This window comes from Podarcis muralis, chromosome 5, assembly GCF_964188315.1.
Source record: "Podarcis muralis chromosome 5, rPodMur119.hap1.1, whole genome shotgun sequence".
NCBI classification, from domain to species: Eukaryota; Metazoa; Chordata; class Lepidosauria; order Squamata; family Lacertidae; genus Podarcis; species Podarcis muralis.
In genome coordinates this window covers 87,233,987-87,254,292 of record NC_135659.1, presented here as the reverse complement: position 1 = coordinate 87,254,292, position 20,306 = coordinate 87,233,987, and positions in this window count along the sequence as shown.

Sequence of the window (20,306 nt, the reverse complement as noted above, 5' to 3'; positions counted from 1 at the left end):
AACTCCTTCCCCTTGGAAGTATGAATGGCCCCAACATTAATGGGTGCTCGCCATTTTTTCGTGGGGGGAACCCATTGGTTTTCTGAAGCTTTCAGATGATTAAGGGTTTCTAATATATCTTCACTTGGGTGTCCTATATTTGGTATTAAATGGAATAAAACTATATTACTATGGATGGTTTTAGGACACGGGTGGTGCTGTGGTCTAAACCACAGAGCCTAGGGCTTGCCGATCAGAAGGTCGGCGGTTCGGATCCCCACGTCAGGGTGAGCTCCCATTGCTCAGTCCCAACTCCTGCCCACCTAGCAGTTTGAAAGCACGTTAAAGTGCAAGTAGATAAATAGGTACCACTCTGGCGGGAAGGTAAACGGCATTTCCGTGCGCACCGACCCCTCTCGCTCTCCAGGCTTCAGCGAAAGCCTGCATTCGCCTCATAGGACGCACACACATTTCCCCTTCATTTTTGGAGGGGGAAAAGTGCGTCCTATAGGGCGAAAAATACGGTAATATGCTGCTTTTTGGCGCCTATGGTGGCAGTTCCACGCATTTTGGGACATCTCTGTACGCTAAGCCCAGGTAAAAATAGTACTTCGTTCATGGGCCAGCGTCTGCAGAAAATTCAGAAATAAGGATGCCACACAAACCAGGTATTTCCTTCAGGAACAACCTGACTAATGAATAACCTTATTTTATCAATTCAGTAATGATGTTCGAGTGCAATGCTGAGAGCTTGCCTCAAGGTGGTGATCTAATTTCACTTGTGTGTTAAGCGAGGAGGTTTAAAGAGGCTTGTTTGGGAGCAGGGAATGTTGCCATGTTGATCCTAGGAAACTGGGGAGGCGAAGCCATCCATCAAATGGCCAAGGTGAATTTTGTTCTGCAACATATAGCTGTGAGTCTTGAAAGTGTTCTAGCTCATATTCCCCGTTTGTGCAGGAGAATGGCCAACTAGCATGCTTGTCCATTGCCCGATGTGAACTGAGTGCGCAGGCAGGGCCTGCAAGTTTCGGTGGCAGACAAGGAACCGGTTCCCTTGCAGGTGTGCAGGGCCCTTGTTCAAGGGCTACATTCTCTTCTGGGCACCATTTTGAGGGTCGCAACCAGCAAGGGCAAACGCAAAACTCAGCACAGCAACTAATATAAAGTTTACTTTTGTACAATATAACTTCCTTTCTAAGTGCATGCCTTTCTCTGTCCTCCATTCAGGCAAGCAAAGGGGAATGTCAAGAGTTCAAGGACAGATTCCAGTCAGGCAAAAACACTTGGTGGGTGGCCTAGAGAGTGTTCTGAGGGCCAGATGAAGGAGGCTTTGAGGACCACATTCTACTGCTGGGCCTGAAGCCCACCTTGGAGATAGAAAACTCGAAAACCCACCATTTTAAACATTACATTCACATGGGAGGTGATACCCACCTTAAATTCCATGCTTGCAGAGTTACACCCAGAAATCTTTTTATTATTAATAATAATTTTTATTAAATTTTACATTTCAAATTAAACTTATTTTATTATACCATATATTCATTGACTTCCCTCCCTCCCCTTCCAAGGTTCATTTAACTTACCCACCATCCCTGCATATTTTAATATATCCATCTAATTTAATTTTCCTATCTTAAGGTAAAGGTAAAGGTACCCCTGCCCATACGGGCCAGTCTTGACAGACTCTAGGGTTGTGCGCCCATCTCACTCTATAGGCCAGGGGCCAGCGCTGTCCGGAGACACTTCCGGGTTACGTGGCCAGCGTGACATCGCTGCTCTGGCGAGCCAGAGCCACACACGGAAACGCCGTTTACCTTCCCGCCAGTAAGCGGTCCCTATTTATCTACTTGCACCCGGGGGTGCTTTTGAACTGCTAGGTTGGCAGGCGCTGGGACCGAGCAGCAGGAGCGCACCCCGCCGCAGGGATTCGAACCTCCGACCTTTCGATCGGCAAGCCCTAGGCGCTGAGGCTTTTACCCACAGCGCCACCCGCGTCCCTTTTTCCTATCTTACATTAGTTCAAAATATGTTATACTGTTGAGTTACTTTCATACTGCCAGAGTTTTTAACTGTGCACAATCATTTCAATATACTTGACAAAAAAATTCCACTATTTAAATACCTGTTCTTGTTCTCTTGTTCTGCATGTTAGGCCTGCTAATTCTGCATATTCTATCATCTTGAGTTGCCAGTCTTCCTTACCAGGGACTTCTCTCACTTTCCATTTTGGAGCTAACAAGATCCAACCCACTGTTGTTCCATACATGAATAAGTTCTTCTGACTCCTGGGAACCTCTGTCTGAACAATTCCTAACAGTAATGTCTCTGAGGTTTTTTTTGAGAAAGTTGTTTTAAACATCTTTTTCATCTCATTGTATATCATTTCCCAATATACGGTACTTTACCATTTTTGCATGTCCACCACATGGAAAAAGTTCCTTCTACTTCTTTGCATTTCCAACATAAGTCCGATTCCACCTTATACATCTTAGCCAATCTACTTGGAGTTAAATATAACCTATGGATCATTTTCATATAATTTTAGTGCGTAGCATTGCAGTAGATTTCAGATCGTGCTTCCAAAGTTTCTCGCAGAGGTTTAAATCTATATTATATCCTATATCCATTGCCCAGTTACACCCAGGAATCTTGGCACAGGAGATAAGTTCATGCCAGGCTCTGTGATAGATTACGCTTTTAAACGGCTGCCATGGTCAGGCCAATACAAGCCCCTCACCGCGTTCTCTGCTTGAATTGTGTAACATCTTGTGGGAGGCATTGCTGTTTTGTACTGGGCAAGCACACTAACCCTAGAAAACTCTTTAACAAGGCAGCAACTCCCAGCAAATGGCACCAGTCCCCTCTGTTTTCTTTTGGGAGCTTTTAAATAGTTCCATTATTGTTTGCGCTCAGCCACTGGAACGAGTGAACTTTGTCTAGCTGTGGGCTGCATATCTATCATTAAACAGTATAGAACACTAACAGTTTCTGGCCCAATATTTTCAACAGGGCATTTTAACTGGATCCGTGGCATTTTGAGCCAGCCTTTCATTGTGAAACAGTTTTTCCTCCTTTCAAACGGCCCTTTTGACTTCTAGCGTTCTCCAAGGGTCATGCTCTGCCTTGCTCTTTAGATTTTGTGTCATTTGGGTTGTGAGCACAGCCTTCCTTGATATTTTGAAGGGCTGGCTCTGATACACTGCTGGATCTGTCTTCCACAACCTAGTGGCCTCCAGATGTTTTAGACTTCAACTCCCATCTTCGGCTGTGCTGACTGGGACATGTAGTCCAAAACATCTTTGAGGCCCTGAATTGGAGAAGCCTGTATGAAGCCATAGTTTTTCAGTGGTTTGATTTAATACAGTGTCCAATGATATCCAAACATAGACCAAAATCCATACCTTGATCCTTGTATGAATGAGATTTGATAGTGAACCACAAGCCACTTTTGTCTCTGAGGAAAGACAGGTACGGTAAGCTAATTTCCCTTCAAAGTCATACCTTGGAGGCCCCCAAAGCACTCTGAGCTGGGATTAGAAACAGCATAGAGATGTGGTGGTAGTCCTGGAAAGAAGGGAATAAAAGCTTCTTTGCCCCCTTCCCATTCCCTCCAACATAATGCGGCCAAAATCCGAAACACTGTCTTTTGGGTCCAAAATCCCTTGTGAGGTACCTGACACTCACAAGATTGTGGGCCCAGAAAAAGCACCTTTTTTGGACACAGAGCCAAAACATGCAAATTTTGGGGCACTGTTCGAGATCGTGGACCTGAAGAAATACTTTTTTGGGGGGTGAGATCTCGCCCCAAAATCATGGAGGAGCAAGGCACCCAAAATGGCCGCCGTGCTCTTGCAGGGAAAACCAGTTGACGGGTATTCCTTCTGTTAAAGAAACCAGCCAGGAAGCTTTGCAGCAGAATCGATACTTTAACCTAGCCCCACTGCCCCAGTCCTTGTATGGCACTAAACAATACTCCTCAGTGGAAACTTGGAATTTAAAAATTGGCCTCTTCATCAAACTATCCAGCTAAGATGGGCATTTGTGTATGAGAAGAGGCTTGTTGTTCTTTCAGTTTGGGCCACACGAGTTGCATATTCATCTGTAAGCAGCACAGCCTTCGGAGTCTGCAGCATTCAAAGTTCTTTGGAGAGGAGCTGCAGCTGTGTTTGCCTCGCTTCCTTGTCAGGAAGAGGAGAGCCCGGGCGGCGAGGAGCTGTTCTGCGTTTGGTGCCTTGCCATCCCATCTGGCAGATGCCTGCTCGCTCCAGGAGGTCATGCGTACAGTTCGGCGGACTGTCCTGCCGCTGACAGCTTCTCCCTCTCAACAGCAGCAGGCGAACGAGTCGGAACAATACGTTGCTCTTGCGGCCCGTTGATGAGGGATGACAGGTTGCAAGGGACGAGGCAAAGGTTATTGATGAGAAGATCCCATCCGGATAATTGCTATAATTATATCCCGAGGATTCCGAGACCCATCAGATGCATTTATGCTGTAGCCCTCTGACGATAAACACAGGCCTGACAGAGAACTTCCATACTTGGCCTTCAAAACTTGCAGCGTTCCCCTTTTGTACAAACAAAAGGAAGGACTTTCAGTATTTGCTTTTTGTAATAGCCAAGCTTCATTTTCTCTCATCTTTCTTTTAGCAAGTGCAAAGAACCCATTATGCTCTCCTGGAAAAGCAAGCACATGAGATTGGATGTAGGCCAGCTATTAGTCATATGAAAAAGGGAGGCAGGGAGGATACTTACGAGTTCTCGAGGTTATAGCACTTGAGCAACAAATTGTAAAAACGCACCTGCAGCAAGAACTTAATAAGAAGGGATGATGAAGAATGCAGGTTCTTCCCTTGGGTCACATCCTAGGTCAAAGGTAAAGGAAAAGGACCCCTGGACGGTTAGGTCCAGTCAAAGGCAACTATGGGATGTCATGCTCATCTCCACATTCAGGTCAAGGGAGCCAGCATGTGTTCGCAGACAGCTTTCCGGGTCTTGGCGAGCATGACTAACCTGCTTCTGGTGCAACGAAACACCATGATGGAAGCCAGAGCGCATGGAAATGCCGTTTACCTTCCTGCTGCAGCGACACCTATTTATCTACTTGAGCTGGTATGCTTTCAAACTGATAGGTTGGCAGAAGCTGGGACAGAGCAACGGGAGCTCATCCCGTCGTGCAGATTCGAACCGCCAACCTTCCAATTGGCAAGCCCAAGAGGCTAAATGGTTTACAGCCTGACCTATGGTGGAGAGCACCAGCAGCACAACCACCATATGCACATAAGGTTTTTGAAAATTAAGCATTTGGGCCTTTTCCAGATGTCTTTTCCAGCTTGTCAACAGCCTTCTTAAATTGTGCCAAACTATCAAGTCTGTCCAAACCCTTGATATCCTGAATATGAAGACTGTTTGCAGCAGATGTGTTTCAGAAAACATGTCAGATGCATTTCAGGTTATAAAGTCGTCTTCAGTAGTTGGGAAAGGCATCTATCTCCTTGGGCAAATTCGTGTGGTACATTATGCAGCTGCTGACTTCTCTAGTTTAAGAAAGACAGTTTCAGGAGTACCACAGTGTCCAAGGCCTAATGGCACTCAGCCTTCATTTTTGCGTGTGTAGGTCCCCGGGGAACCCCTCAAATAACTTCACACATAACACATAATTTTAGTTTTGGTTTTGGGGCACTATTTTGGCCACAACTTTATTAAAATGCAAAATCAGTGAGTGGTTGTTTAGACATTGGTTATGACTATCTGTCCCCCCGCCTGGGACAGAACTGACATCCCGAGGTCCGATCGGTAGCCAGTAGAAGGGAAAGTCAAACTTGGGGGTCATTTGAGCTAAGCGTCGGACCCACGCCGCTCACCCCAGCAGCTCCCCGAAAGCTTGCCAGCCCTGGTCCCATGACAGGGATTGGACGAAATCGTGTCAAGCCCCAGGATTCCTTTAACAGAATTCCCTTCAGCGCAATAGGGGGGCAGGCACAGCCTATCCTGACCCCTCCACCACCAGCATATTATAACCAATGCCTAACCGCAACCTTACAAGTTGTGACGAATTGCTGAGTAGTAGGCAAAAACCAAATGGCACAGCCAATCACAAAATGGCAAAATTCCTACTAAGCCCCTGCGCCAAGGCAGACGACCCCATGACAGGCAAAGCAAGGTCAACCGGAAAAGAGGGCGGCGGGCGAGTGATCCGATGCACTCTGCAAAGAGAAAGAGAAACCAGAGTGCACCAATATTTAAAGACTATGGTCCCACCCACCCAATTTGCAACATACTATTTGCCCCAGCAACCCGGTTATCCAATGAAAATGCCAGGCAACAACTATTAACCTGCCTGGCAACAAGAGGCCTGGCCCGGCAGCCCACACCGCAACACGTGCTCTCATTTATTGGAGAACACGCTTTGTCATAAAGACACACTCGATGCTGCGCTCAATTCTGCATAAAATTTGGGGCCCATTCATACTTTCGCTTGATCTGTGTTTCAATCAGCATGTGCACCTATTAATTCCCCTTCCAAGAAATTTTCACGCTGTTCCACGACTGTGCAATAGGTTTCTTGGTAGACGCTATGATGACCAGCAAGTCAAACTCAGTATGAACAGACTTCTCTCCCCCGCCCCTGCGCTGAGATAGAAACGCCTTCCAGTTCTGTAAAAATGGTTTGCTTTGGTTACTGGAGGGCGGCAGAGAAAGCAACGCTTTGCTTGTGTAGCCTGGCTCTGCATTAAACAAGAACGTGTTCCGCTCTAATACGTGCTGGAATCGTTTGCCTGCCTAGGCATGTTCCTCCTCTAGGAAGACAATGAAGAAGGTCTTAAGAGAACTGTGTATCTCATAACACCATGGGCTGCGACTGGAACATTCAGTAAGATGCTGCCAGAATGTGCTAATAATATATCAAAAGGGCTATTATTGTAGACCTGGAAAATGGTGAAGGGGCTGAAGCAACGCCCCTTTGAAGAAAGGGTATGATGTTTAGGATTTTTCAGTTTAGGGGTGGGAAGGTGAGTAAGAGGGGACATGATAGAAGTAAATGAAATTATGCATTGAACAGTGGGGGTAAATTGTTCCTCCTCTTTATTAATACTGGAAGCTGCCTCCTTCCGACAACTCCTGCAACCAAGCTGGTGCCAAACATATTGCTCTTTCCTTTGGACCACATCAGCGAGGCCGTTGTCCAGGCAGCTGAGAATCTCCATAAACAATGCCCAGGCTCGCACCCTAGAGTGGTCATTTGGTGCTGCAAATGTAGCAGAAACAATGTAGGAGGCAGCAGTTATGACTTACTGAAGATGGGCATAGGGTGTTCAGTCAGGTGCTGGGGCACAGGCTGTAAGGTTCGTGGCCAAAACACAGGGCTGCTCTTGCAAGAAGCAGCATACAGGTGTCTGGGTGTCCTCTTTTCCCCTCCAGGCGCCTCACATACAGGGTGTGAGCTGTGAGCCACAAAGCCTGTGGCTTGCGCACGCACACACACACACACACACACACACACACACACACACACACAAATACATTTGCCCCAAACCAATAATCCTGGAAACTGCAGTTTGCTTAGGGTCCCGAGAATTGCAGCTCTGTGAGGGGTGAAGTAAAGTTCCCAGGATTCTTTGGGAGAGAAAATATGCTTTAAATGCATTCCTACTTCCACTGGCATAATAGATCTAGGAGGCAGCCTTCGGAGACAGCATCAGTCCCTCTAAACACACACTGACACCCCCAGCCTACGATTGGACAGGAGGCAAATAGGGTGAATTATTAAAACACCATATAAGTACAAAGTAGCCTTCGAGTGCCCAAATAAGAAACATATGCAAAACGGGAATGTTTTTGCTAGAATATATTGCATTCCCACACACACACCTTCAGACAACAAAGGGTTAGCGTGGCGATCAGCAAAGTGCACCGCTTTAAGTACGTAGCATTAATTATAGAGAGCGCCCTGAGGATGCATTGAAGCTCTCACCATCGCTGAGCGGTATTTAACACCGAGACATTTTAATCACCGGTTGAGTCGGATGATCCCAAATAAATTGCTGCGTTTGGATGGTGAAATTCAGTATGAGAGTCAGATGGGGTTTGGCAGCCAGTGTTTTAAAAATAAATACTTTTAAATTGCAGGAAATTACTGTAAGCCACTCTTTGGAGTGTGCCTTTGAGGAACATGGCGTGACTTGAGAAGTTTGGCTGCCTGTTTTTGTCTCTTGCAGTTTACGGCTTCCCTCCTCCAGTGCAAAATTTGCAGGTGCGCAGATGTGAGGGATCCTATTAGAGAGCAAGACTTTGGCATGTGTTGCATTCAGTGAGCAGATGGTATACAGTGGCATATTTTCAGCTTTCAATCGTTTTGCCACCAGTCCTAGGAACATAGGAAACTGCCTTTTACAGAGTCAGACCATTGGGCCCATATAACTCAGCCGAGTCTACACTGCTTGGCAATGGCTCATTAAAGTGAGTTAGAATTTTGGAAATAATAATAAAATAGAACAACATGAAATCCAGTCACTTGCCTTTTACCGTCTTCCCAGCTATACCTGCAATAAAGGATATATTGACCATATTAAAATGTATGTGATCAGCTACTTTAGACATAGTCTTCAATCCACTTAGATTAGATTAAAGCAACTGATCTCAAGATGCTACCTGTTGAAAATTAGATTGACAGGGGCTGGATCAAGGCCTTGTGGGGCTGGGTCCTGAAAGACTCCCCAAAAGGAAGCAACACCTAGAATATTACTATTATTCACTGTTGTTAGTCTTCTTACCAGTACAGTGGTACCTCGGGTTACATACGCTTCAGGTTATATACGCTTCAGGTTACAGACTCCGCTAACCCAGAAATAGTACTTCGGGTTAAGAACTTTGCTTCAGGATGAGAACAGAAATCGTGCTCCGGCGGCGCAGCAGCAGCAGGAGCCCCATTAGCTAAAGTGGTGCTTCAGATTAAGAACCGTTTCAGGTTAAGAATGGCCCTTAGGAACGAATTAAGTACTTAACCCGAGGTACCACTGTACTTTGCCCCGAGGTCCATGGCAGGTTAGGACAATTTAAAGATACAAGAAGTATCTGTCAGTCCTGCATTGCAGCGGGTTGGACTAGATGATCGTTGGTGGTCCCCCCCCAACCCTACAATTCTGTGATTCTATGAAAAATAGCCATAGCATCGGATTCCCTGGACACTTTTAGGTGCCGCCTGATGAGGGCAGCATTGGACCAGTGGAACCAAACCATAGTGCCAGAAAGAGAGAGAGAATGAGAATGGGGGGAGACATTATCTTTAGAAGGGATGATTTCCCCACCAGCAACATGGAAACTTATCTTAGTAGTTTGACCTCAGTGGAACTGCAGAGCTTGCTGCCTGTTCTTCATTACTGCAGATCGTCTCACGTCAGATGTTTGCCACTGATCTCTCATTTAGGCAAGGCTGAAGGAAGGCAGACCCTGCGCGTCCCCACCAGGGCTCAGCTCTTGACAACGGGCAAGATCTTGAAAAGAGAAAGGAAACACTTCAGGGCACATGGAGATAATCCCTGAAATAGTTCACCTTTCACTCGGAATGGCTCTCAATTGCACAGGTCAGAGAGAGCGTGTCCATTTCCTACCCAATCTTCAAGCAAAGGGCCATTCCACACATCACACAGAGGGGAAACCTGGTTGTTTCAGTCAGCAGGGGAGCTGCAACCAATATTTTTTAAATATTATTTCTAAAAATATTAATAGGCCACCCCCTCATGTAAAATATCGAGGAAGTGTCCAACAAAATAAGCAATGCAACTCCCGACACCGGAATAAAAACGGTACAAGGTATTCTCATACAAATGATGGTCTCATCTTGGAAATGTTTAAGGAACTGAATAGGCCTATTCGCATTAAAAGGCCAAACCTTAAAAAATATATTTCAAGCACTATGGTGCCGTTTTAAATAGCCATGGCTTCAACCAAGCCGCAGTTTGCTAAGGGTGCTGAGAGTTGTTAAGAGACCCCAGTTCACCTCACAGAGCTAACATTCCTAGAGTGGCTTAACAGTCACTCTCTCTTCCCAGGGAATGATGGGAACTGTAAAAGTGTAAAGGGACCCCTGACCATTCGGTCCAGTCACAGACAACTCTGGGGTTGCGGTGCTCATCTCGCTTTATTGGCCGAGGGAGCCGGCGTACAGCTTCCGGGTCATGTGGCCAGCATGACTAAGCCACTTCTGGCGAACCAGAGCAGCGCACGGAAACGCAGTTTACCTTCCCACCATTGTTATTGTTTGGTTGTTTAGTCGTGTCCGACTCTTCGTGACCCCATGGACCAGAGCACGCCAGGCACTTCTGTCTTCCACTGCCTACCGCAGTTTGGTCAAACTCATGCTGGTAGCTTCGCAAACACTATCCAACCATCTCGTCCTCTGTCGTCCCCTTCTCCTTGTGCCCTCCATCTTTCCCAACATCAGGGTCTTTTCCCGGGAGTCTTCTCTTCTCATGAGGTGGCCAAAGTATTGGAGCCTCAGGATCTGTCCTTCCAGTGAGCACTCAGGGCTGATTTCCTTCAGAATGGAGAGGTTTGATCTTCTTGCAGTCCATGGGACTCTCAAGAGACTCCTCCAGCACCATAATTCAAAAGCATCATTTCTTCGGCAATCAGCCTTCTTTATGGTCCAGCTTTCACTTCCATACATCATTACTGGGAAAACCATAGCTTTTACTATACGGACCTTTGTTGGCAAGGTGATGTCTCTACTTTTTAGGATGCTGTCTAGGTTTGTCATTGCTTCCCACCGTAGTGGTACCTATTTATCTACTTGCACTTTGTCCTTTCGAACTTCTAGGTTGGCAGAAGCAGGGACCGAACAACGGGAGCTCACCCCGTCGTGGGGATTCGAACCTCCGACCTTCTGATTGGCAAGTCCTAGGCTCTGTGATTTAACCCACAGCACCACCCGTGTCCCTTATGGGAACTGTAGTTCGGCCCAAATGTCATAACTTTGCCTGGTAGGGAAGTTGCTCCAGCTCAGGGCCGGCACACCCATGAGGCAAGGTGAGGTAACTGCCTCGGGCGATGAGATCCACAAGGGCAACATGTATACATACATGCTGGATTTTATTTGTATGCTGCCTTTCCACAGTTGAAGCCAAGGCGCCTTGCAATATGGGAAAAAATACATATCTACAAAAGTAAAGGTAAAGGTACCCCTGCCCGTATGGGCCAGTCTTGCCAGACTCTAGGTTTGTGCGCTCATCTCACTCTAGAGGCCGGGAGCCAGCGCTGTCCGCAGACACTTCCGGGTCACGTGGCCAGCGTGACAAGCTGCATCTGGCAAGCCAGCGCAGCACACGGAACGCCGTTTACCTTCCCGCTAGTAAGCGGTCCCTATTTATCTACTTGCACCCGGAGGTGCTTTCAAACTGCTAGGTTGGCAGGCGCTGGGACCGAACGACGGGAGCGCACCCCGCCGCGGGGATTCGAACTGCCGACCATGCGATCGGCAAGTCCTAGGCGCTGAGGTTTTACCCACAGCGCCACCCGCGTCCCATTATCTACAAAAGTAGTCATAAACAATAAATAAAACATAAAATATGCACAACCCAAATGAACAATGTTCATTTCCAACCATTGTTCATTTGGGTTGTGCATATTTTATGTGTGCCAAAATGTCTTGATCCAGGCCTGCGCCAGCTCCTTGGAACCAGTGGCATCTAACCCAAGAAGTTAGCAATGGGCTCAAATGTCATGAAACTCACGAAATGCCATGAAGTGCAGTCTGCGACAATGCAACTGAAGTTTATGCAAAGTAAGTAAAAGCAGCTGAATTTGGTAACAGCAGAGCCTGCTTAGCATTGCTGAGTTAGTTAACACCTGTATTGGGACAGGAAACCATAGTCGGTTTTCATCCCCATATAAACTGAATCAAATATCCTGGTACGTTCTGATTCTACACTTTCATACCGCTTCTCCTTTTGAAAACCCCACCTCTGGGGTTCAAGTTTTAATTGCACTGCTATGCTATTTGGCAAAGGGTGGCAGAGAAATTTGATTCAGCTCACATTTAAACCTAAATAATTTGCACTTTCTGAAACAATTCATGATCCAGACCACAACCATCCTTCCAAATTTATAAATTTTGCAGTGCAGTTCTTCGGCCAAGTAATGTATAGGACAGTGTTTCCCAACCTTTTTTGGGCAAAGGCACACTTGTTTCATGAAAAAAATCTCGAGGCACACCACCATGCCAGATGGGGAAAGGTCACTTTTTACTTATGTAAAAAAAAAATAAAAAAATAGTAACAGCATAGAAGGTAATGGTTATCTCTTTGATGTCTGATGGGAGGGCATTCCACAGGGCGGGCGCCACTACCGAGAAGGCCCTCTGCCTGGTTCCCTGTAACCTCACTTTTCACAGTGAGGGAATTGCCAGAAGGCCCTTGGCACTGGATCTCAGTGTCTGGGCTGAACGATGGTGGCGGAGACGCTACTTCAGGTATACTGGACCGAAACCGCTTAGGGCTTTAAAGGTCAGCACCAACACTTTGAATTGTGCTCGGAAAGGTACTGGGAGCCAATGTAGGTCTTTCAAGACTGTTGTTACGTGGTCTCGGCGGCAGGTAGCAGCGCTCACAGCTTACGGACTGCACCGTGTAACAGGTGTCTGGCCCAGCAGCCTAAGGCGGACAAGCCACTGAAACAGGCATTCAGAATCCATTCATTTCATAAAACCTGCAGGGCTCAATCTCTGTGTTTGTGTATGTGTGTGTTTCTGTTTTGCCCAAAGGTCTGGGGGTGGGAGAGAGCTCTTTAGCATGATGCTTTTAAAACAATTAAATTATCAACAAACAAACCTGATGATACGAATAGCAACGTCAGGTGCTACGGGGGGGGGGGAGAGAAGGGGGCCTACTCGGAAGTAAATACTGCGTCCAGGCGCAATTAGCGCTGATTTAAGGTGCGCCAAGACTGCCTAAAAACCTCACCAAAGATATGCAACAAAGCGCTTCGTTGCAGAGGGGAGAGTTTGTGCACCGTGGAGGCTGGAGGGCTTCTATTCTACATGCGGGGGTTGGGGGGCGAGGAAAATGTGCTCCGTGGGGGGGCGGGGAAGGCAAGAAAAGGAGCTGAGCTCTAACTATAGGCTCCCACGCTTGAGCAGGCCCGACTCGGTGGGGCGGACCACCCTCTCTCCTGGAGGAGGAGGAGGAAGAGGAGGAGGAGATTCCCATCCACGGCGTGGCCTCCCGCGCTCCTGAACGGGAAATCTCTGCAGCCCAAGACTCTCCGCGAGGCAGCTCCTCCCTTCCTGCCTTGAGCCGCCGCCAGCCGCGCCCCCCTCCCCAGTTATCTGCTGCCTGCCAAGCCCCGCCCCTCTTCATTGTCCTCCCCTTCTGTTTATTCCCCTTCCTCCATCCCTCGCTTTTTTTCCTCTCTTTCCTTTTTTAAAAAAAATATTTTCTCTTCCCCTTCTTTTTTTCCACCCTTTCTTTTTTCTCTTTCTCCCCCCCCCCTCCCCGCCCTCCTGGGTTAAAGGATTTGAGCAATGGGTCTGGAGGTGGAGCTCGTCGGAGGATTAGCCCGACTCGCCCGCCTCCCTCCCACGGCACACTAGGCAACGTCCGGCGGCACACTAGTGTGCCGCGGAACACCAGTTGGGAAACACTGGTATAGGAGAATGCATAGGCTAAGGTCAAGTGTGTCTGTAAATGCATGGATTTGAGAAAATAGCATACAGGGGAAATTGCTTGCAAAAATACTAGTCAAAACTACAGCTGAAATTGGTAATAACAGAGCCTTTTTAGCATTGCTGAGTTAGTTAGCACCTATACAGTGGTACCTTGGTTCTCAAGCTTAATCCGTTCTGGAAGTCTGTTCCAAAACCAAAGCATTCCAAAACCAAGGCGTGCTTTCCCATAGAATGTAATGCAAAATGGATTAATCCGTTCTAGACTTTTAAAAACAAATCCTCAAACAGCAATTGAACATTAATTTTACTATCTAAAGAGACCATTGATCCATAAAATGAAAGCAATAAACAATGTACTGCAGTCACACATTCAATCAGTAGCTGAACTGGGTTCCACACAGTCACAAAAACAAAACGAAAAAGAGGTGCAAAAACAAAAACGCAAAATAAATAGCAAAAACAGACAGACCTCAGTGTAACACTCAAAACAGAACTGTGGCACTCAAAACGTAAGGGTGGCACTCAAAACGGAGCATGTTTGGCTTCTGAAAAAAGTTTGCAAACCGGAACACTTACTTCTGGGTTTACAGTGTTTGAGTTCCACTGTATAGGGATAGGGGATATTACTTTCAAAAATGTGTCTGTTGGGAACTGGAATCTCCCTAATGCAGGCTTCTTTGAAATTGAAGGTGATTGACAGGTGAATTGCAACACTCACCTGACAAAGTTGGCCCGCAGGGGTGGAGAAGGTAATGATTCACCAGACGGGCCACATCCAGTTGTCACCCCTGCCCTAAACCCCTGTCGTACTTCCCTCCACCTGATGCCACCAAAATGGGGATCATTTCACCCTCTTGCCCCAAATTAACCCCCCATGTATGCTCACACCGCAACCAAATATATTGCCATTCAATGTATTGCATTTATCGAACAGGCTAGAGGCATTCCCTTTGCCCAAAACAGCCCCTTTCTTTCCCAACATTTTTAAAGTCCCTCTCTTTTTCTCTTTCTCCTTGCGATGATATTTTTAGCTCACAGCTAAGGAGGAGCCACTCATGCACAAGGTTTGCCACGGAGGGCAATTCCTAAAAATACTCTGGCGGGTCAGCAAAGGTCAGGTGGAACAGGCAGGGCTTGTTTCAGGCGCTGGCGTGTGAGAAGAGCAGGTCTTTGTTTAATATTCCCCCTGCGCAGCCTAAACAGCCTGTGTGTGTGTGTGTGTGTGTGTGTGTGTGTGTGTTTGTGTGTGAAATACATTGCAGAAACTGGAATCTAGAGATGCTTCAAATGAATTCAGATACCTTTGGGGCTTTGCTCTTCTTCTTCCCTGGCTGTGGGTGCAAATGGCTCTGGGTGAGGGAGAAAAAGACAGATTGACATTCTTTACTGGAAACCATTTGCACATTGCAGTTGCTCATTTGCATCCTAATTTCCCTAGGCTGCTTAAAGGACTCTTGGAGTATGTTTGCAGTAGCATCTGTGGCGACTGCAAAGGTGCCCCAGAGGTCATAAGAAGGCATTGCAGACTTCCTTTTCCCCAGGCAGAAAAGGGAGATCTGCCTTCAGTAGCCCCTTCCCAGCGAGCACAAAAAGAAACATTCCCAAATGGTAGGAATGGTTTGTTACTGGTTCCCACCAACATGCGTTAACTTTTAGATTTTTCAGCTCCCTGGGGGAAAGACCTGTCTTCTCATACTTTGCAAAATACCATGCAAATCGATAGTATCACGCCGCTGCCGCAAAACTTGGCTTAGAACACATTTAATAAAATTGAATAATAATACAATTGGTATTGCAGGTGCAACAGACAGGTGTTTTGAAAATCCAGCTGTGTCAGACACATTGACACTACAGTGGTACCTCGGGTTAAGTACTTAATTCGTTCCGGAGGTCCGTACTTAACCTGAAACTGTTCTTAACCTGAAGCACCACTTTAGCTAATGGGGCCTCCTGCTGCCACTGCACTGCCGCTGCACGATTTCTGTTCTCATCCTGAAGCAAAGTTCTTAACCTGAAGCACTATTTCTGGGTTAGTGGAGTCTGTAACCTGAAGTGTATGTAACCTGAAGCGTATATAACCCAAGGTACCACTGTACATATAAAGCACTCATAGACTATGTTAAGAATACAAGAGAATCTTGGGAGCTGTAGTTGTGGGGTCCGTGAGGTTACCACCCTTATCAAACTACAATTCCCAGGATTCTTTGCGGGAGGCCATGACTGTTAAAAATGGCATAAGAGTGATTTCAAGGTATAGTATGGCTATGACATCTAATCCCAAGAGTTCTGTGGCTCAGGGCGGACTTTCCCAACCTCTTCTGGCCACACAGCTAACAAAAACACAGGATTCTTTCTAAGGGCGCTGGCCACAGTCAGCTTGCACAAAAGGAACTACGACAAAATAAAACTAAAAGCAAAGTGGGGGAAACTTGCAAACAGTAACTTATTAATGAAGGCACAGGTGCTTTTCAGATGCTATCAGCGCTTATTGCAAAAAGAAGAAGTTAAAAAAAGAAAAGACAATAACAACACCGGGCTGAGCCATTTGCTAATCCCTCTCTATTGTTACTTAAAAGGAACTTTGGTATAAAGTAGCAATTTCCCTATCATTTGAATGGCAGTTGCAACAACCCACCAATGTGAGCATTATGATGTGCAATTACTAAAGCCAAGCTAGCAAGCCTATTCAAATTCCGCTCCTCTCACCCCGACTTAGAATGTGACTCGTTGCTGAGCTTTTGCTAGCTGCAGGTTCAGTTATTTGGCTGTACAGTACAGTGGTACCTTGGGTTAAGTACTTAATTCGTTCCGGAGGTCTGTTCTTAGCCTGAAACCGTACTTAACCTGAAGCACCACTTTAGCTAATGGGGCCTCCTGCTGCTGATGCGCCGCCGAAGCACAATTTCTGTTCTCATCCTGAAGCAAAGTTCTTAACCCGAGGTACTATTTCTGGGTTAACAGAGTCTGTAACCTGAAGCGTATGTAACCTGAAGCGTCTGTAACATGAGGTACCACTGTATCTCCACTATCACAAATCCACAGGCCTGTTGGCTATCTGTAGGGCCGCCCTGATGCATGCTGAATTGGAGGGGTCTGGCAGTGCGCATCATCCCAGTCTCAACATTGTAAAACACGGCTGAGGGCAGGGTGAGAACCTGAGGCATGACAGTGACATGTTACACATATCCTGTTTCTAAACAGTGGTTCTCAAACTTCTTTCTCTAGGTCATACTTTCAGAATAAAAAATTGCGACACTCTGGTTTTTTTATTGATAAGAAATACATTGGAAGATAAAAAAGAAACAACTCCTGATTTATCACGTAGAACACAACTACATTATAATATGATCACCGGGCATTCATAAAATATAAAACAATGCAGCTCCATAAGAACACAAATCATTCCCAAAATATAATTAGAAACGAACCACATACATATTCAAATTAAATCAGAGGTGTGTGCTTGCTTTTGCCAGATAAGCTTATTTATATTAGGTCTAATTGGAGACCAACTAAGTTTGTTATTGGTATGAGCTTTCGTGTGCAATAACAAACTTAGTTGGTCTCTAAGGTGCTACTGGAAGGAATTTTTTTTATTTTGTTTCGACTACGGCAGACCAACACCTACCTGTAACTAGTTCTAATTTGAGACAAACTAATTCTCATGAACACAAAAAAGCCTTTCTCTTTTCTGATCTTGCATATTTACAGTGGTACCTCAGGTTACAAACACCTCAGGTTACAAACACCTCGGGTTACAAACACTTCAGGTTACAAACACTTTGGGTTACAGACTCCGCTAACCCAGAAGCAGTACCTCGGGTTAAGAACTTTACCTCAGGATGAGAACAGAAATTGTGCGGTGGCAGCAGGAGGAGGCCCCATTAGCTAAAGTGGTACTTCAGGTTAAGAACGGTTTCAGTTTAAGAACAGACCTCCGGAACGAATTAAGTTTGTAACCAGAGGTACCACTGCATCAGAGTTGAAAATCCCTATTTACAACAATATGTCATGGAGAATTGTAGAAGAGTAGCCAATGCTCTTGAAGACCACACCCTTTGAGAACCACTGTTCTAAAGTCTTCACTTTTGCTACTGCTCACTCCTAGAACAGGATGCTAGACTAAATGGGTCATTGGCCTGATACTGTGGGACTTTTTGTGTGAACGGATGGGACTGGAAACAATTCCTGAAATTAGCATGTGCTCAGAGTCACCCCATTCCTAAATTCTGCCCTGCTCTTTCGCTTGAGCCACTGTTGTGTGGTTGGCTCCGGCACAAATTCAACACACATTTAAACCACACAGATTCCACCAAAGAATTCTGGGAACTGTAGATGATTAAGGGAATTATAGCTCTGAGAGGGGAAACTCCAGTCCCCAGGATTCTTTGGGAGAAGTTATGTGATCTAAATGTGCTTTAAATGTGCAGTATGCACCTGACCTTACTTATCATTTAAGTAGATCTCACCATTTAAGTAGATCTCACAGTGAGTAGATCTCACTGTGACTAAGTGATCTATGTGCCTCCTCAGTCTGCTATCCAGTTCTAAACTGTTGGTGGGCAACATCAAGGCCTCACCTGCTCTCCCTCATTGGTATTCAACTGGATTTGGAGTGGAGAGACCTTCAGATAGGGAGCTCCTTGAAACTGTCCTCTCTCAAATGAAGAACTGTCCTCCAGAAACCACGCCATATCCCGGCCACCCAACATTAAAAATTGCAACTAAACGCTGTCACGTGTTAGTGAAGAAATAATTTCTACATTCTTACATTTCGCCACCGGAAGAAAGTGTTGAGATTAAATTAGTAAGAGTATGAGAAGGAAGTAAGCTTACGGTACAGGAAATAGCTGGCTTCCTCTAGTGTATTCATGCATGATAAAGAGTCTGAACCATAATCACCTGGGACATAATAGGCAACTCAAAATAATAATAATATTTTTATATATTTAAAGATCTGGGCAAAGGAGGAAATATGTCAAAATGTTAGCTTTTGTTTTCTCTGCCGAGGTTCACCTTATACAGTGGTACCTCGGGTTAAGTACTTAATTCGTTCCGGAGGTCCGTTCTTAACCTGAAACTGTTCTTAACCTGAAGCACCACTTTAGCTAATGGGGCCTCCCACTGCCGCCATGTCACCGGAGTTCTGTTCTCATCCTGAAGCAAAGTTCTTAACCCAAGGTACTATTTCTGGGTTAGCGGAGTCTGTAACCTGAAGCGTATGTAACCCAAGGTACCACTGTACTAAGGTACTGTTGCTACTGCGTATATACTACTTCCACTGATGGAAGGAGGCAATGTGCCTCTGAATGCCAGTTACTGGGAATCACTAGCGGGGAGAGTGAAGTTGTGCTCAAGGCCTGCTTGCAATACCGTTTTGGGTGCTGTGAAAGGCATAGATATGGACTACATCTACACAGCTTAAAAAAACACGCTCTGAAAACACTCTGAAAACCACCGTATTAAAGCTCATAATGGAAAATTTCATGGAGTTCCAAGTTTAGCTCTAGAGTGCCACAGTGTTATAACACATTTATAACTTCTTAAAACTTTTTTTTACTAATGTAGCTGACTCCGTGTACTCTTAAGATTACTGAGTAAACAAAGAACCCTTGTCTTTATTTGGTACATCTTCTGTAGCTCCAGTATCACCAGCGCCCACCAGAGACACTACCTGGAACTGCCCTGACATTATGACTACCAAATCCCACATATTACACACCTTGTGGGCTTCTTGGGCATTTGGTTGAGCACAGGATGTTGGACCAGGGAGGCATTTGATCTGATCCTTTCAGGGACCTTCTTATGATCATGTAGGGTGGACTCTCCTCTCTGCAGGTGGAGACGTTCTGCCCCCAGAGACCTCCTTGTGGTGGAAAGGTTCCTTGCTGTCATTCCTCTGCCATCAGTGTTATGAATGCAGTAAAGGCAAACGGCTGTATGTCATGGGTGCCTTGGAGGTGGATCAGAAGAAGTTTTGGATAGACAAGGCCCAAAGCTGTCCAATTCCCAGACATGCACCATATAAGGAAAACAAACAAACTATGCTAGCATGGGAGTTGGCATAGCTGCAATCCTTTTTGTCCTGATAGATGCAAGCCTAGCAGGGCTTCGGAAGTGGTGGCTCCTTCACTAGGAAATGTCTCCTTTCCCAACCTCCATAGGATTGCTCTGCCCACTGCTTTCCACAAAGGCAGGACAAGATAGATGCCCGGATGCTATGGAATAGAATAAACACAACATTATCCTTTGAACCCTTTGTTTCTCCACGATTCTATGACACTAATAAATATGATAGAAAATGTCTGGATGTTTACACATAGCTGTGAATTCTGCAACAGGCTCACAGCCCCCAGCAATAATAAAAATAATATCCAAAAAATAATGGTTCATTACGGGTTTATTAGTTCACAGCCTCGAGCAAATGAGAAATCATTTAACACCAGCTCAGTGTGCTAATTAATCTTTGATTTCCTAGATGTATAATTTAACATATGATTCCTGTTTGATCATGATCTTCAAAGCTTTATTTTCTGAAGGCATTTATGTTTCCATACTGAATCTTTTTTAAAACTATCCTCTCTAAGGATGATTTTGCTTGCTGCGCTTTACGTCTCACCTGGACAATTTGCTGCAGAAGGTTCTTGCATGAAGATGTTTCCTT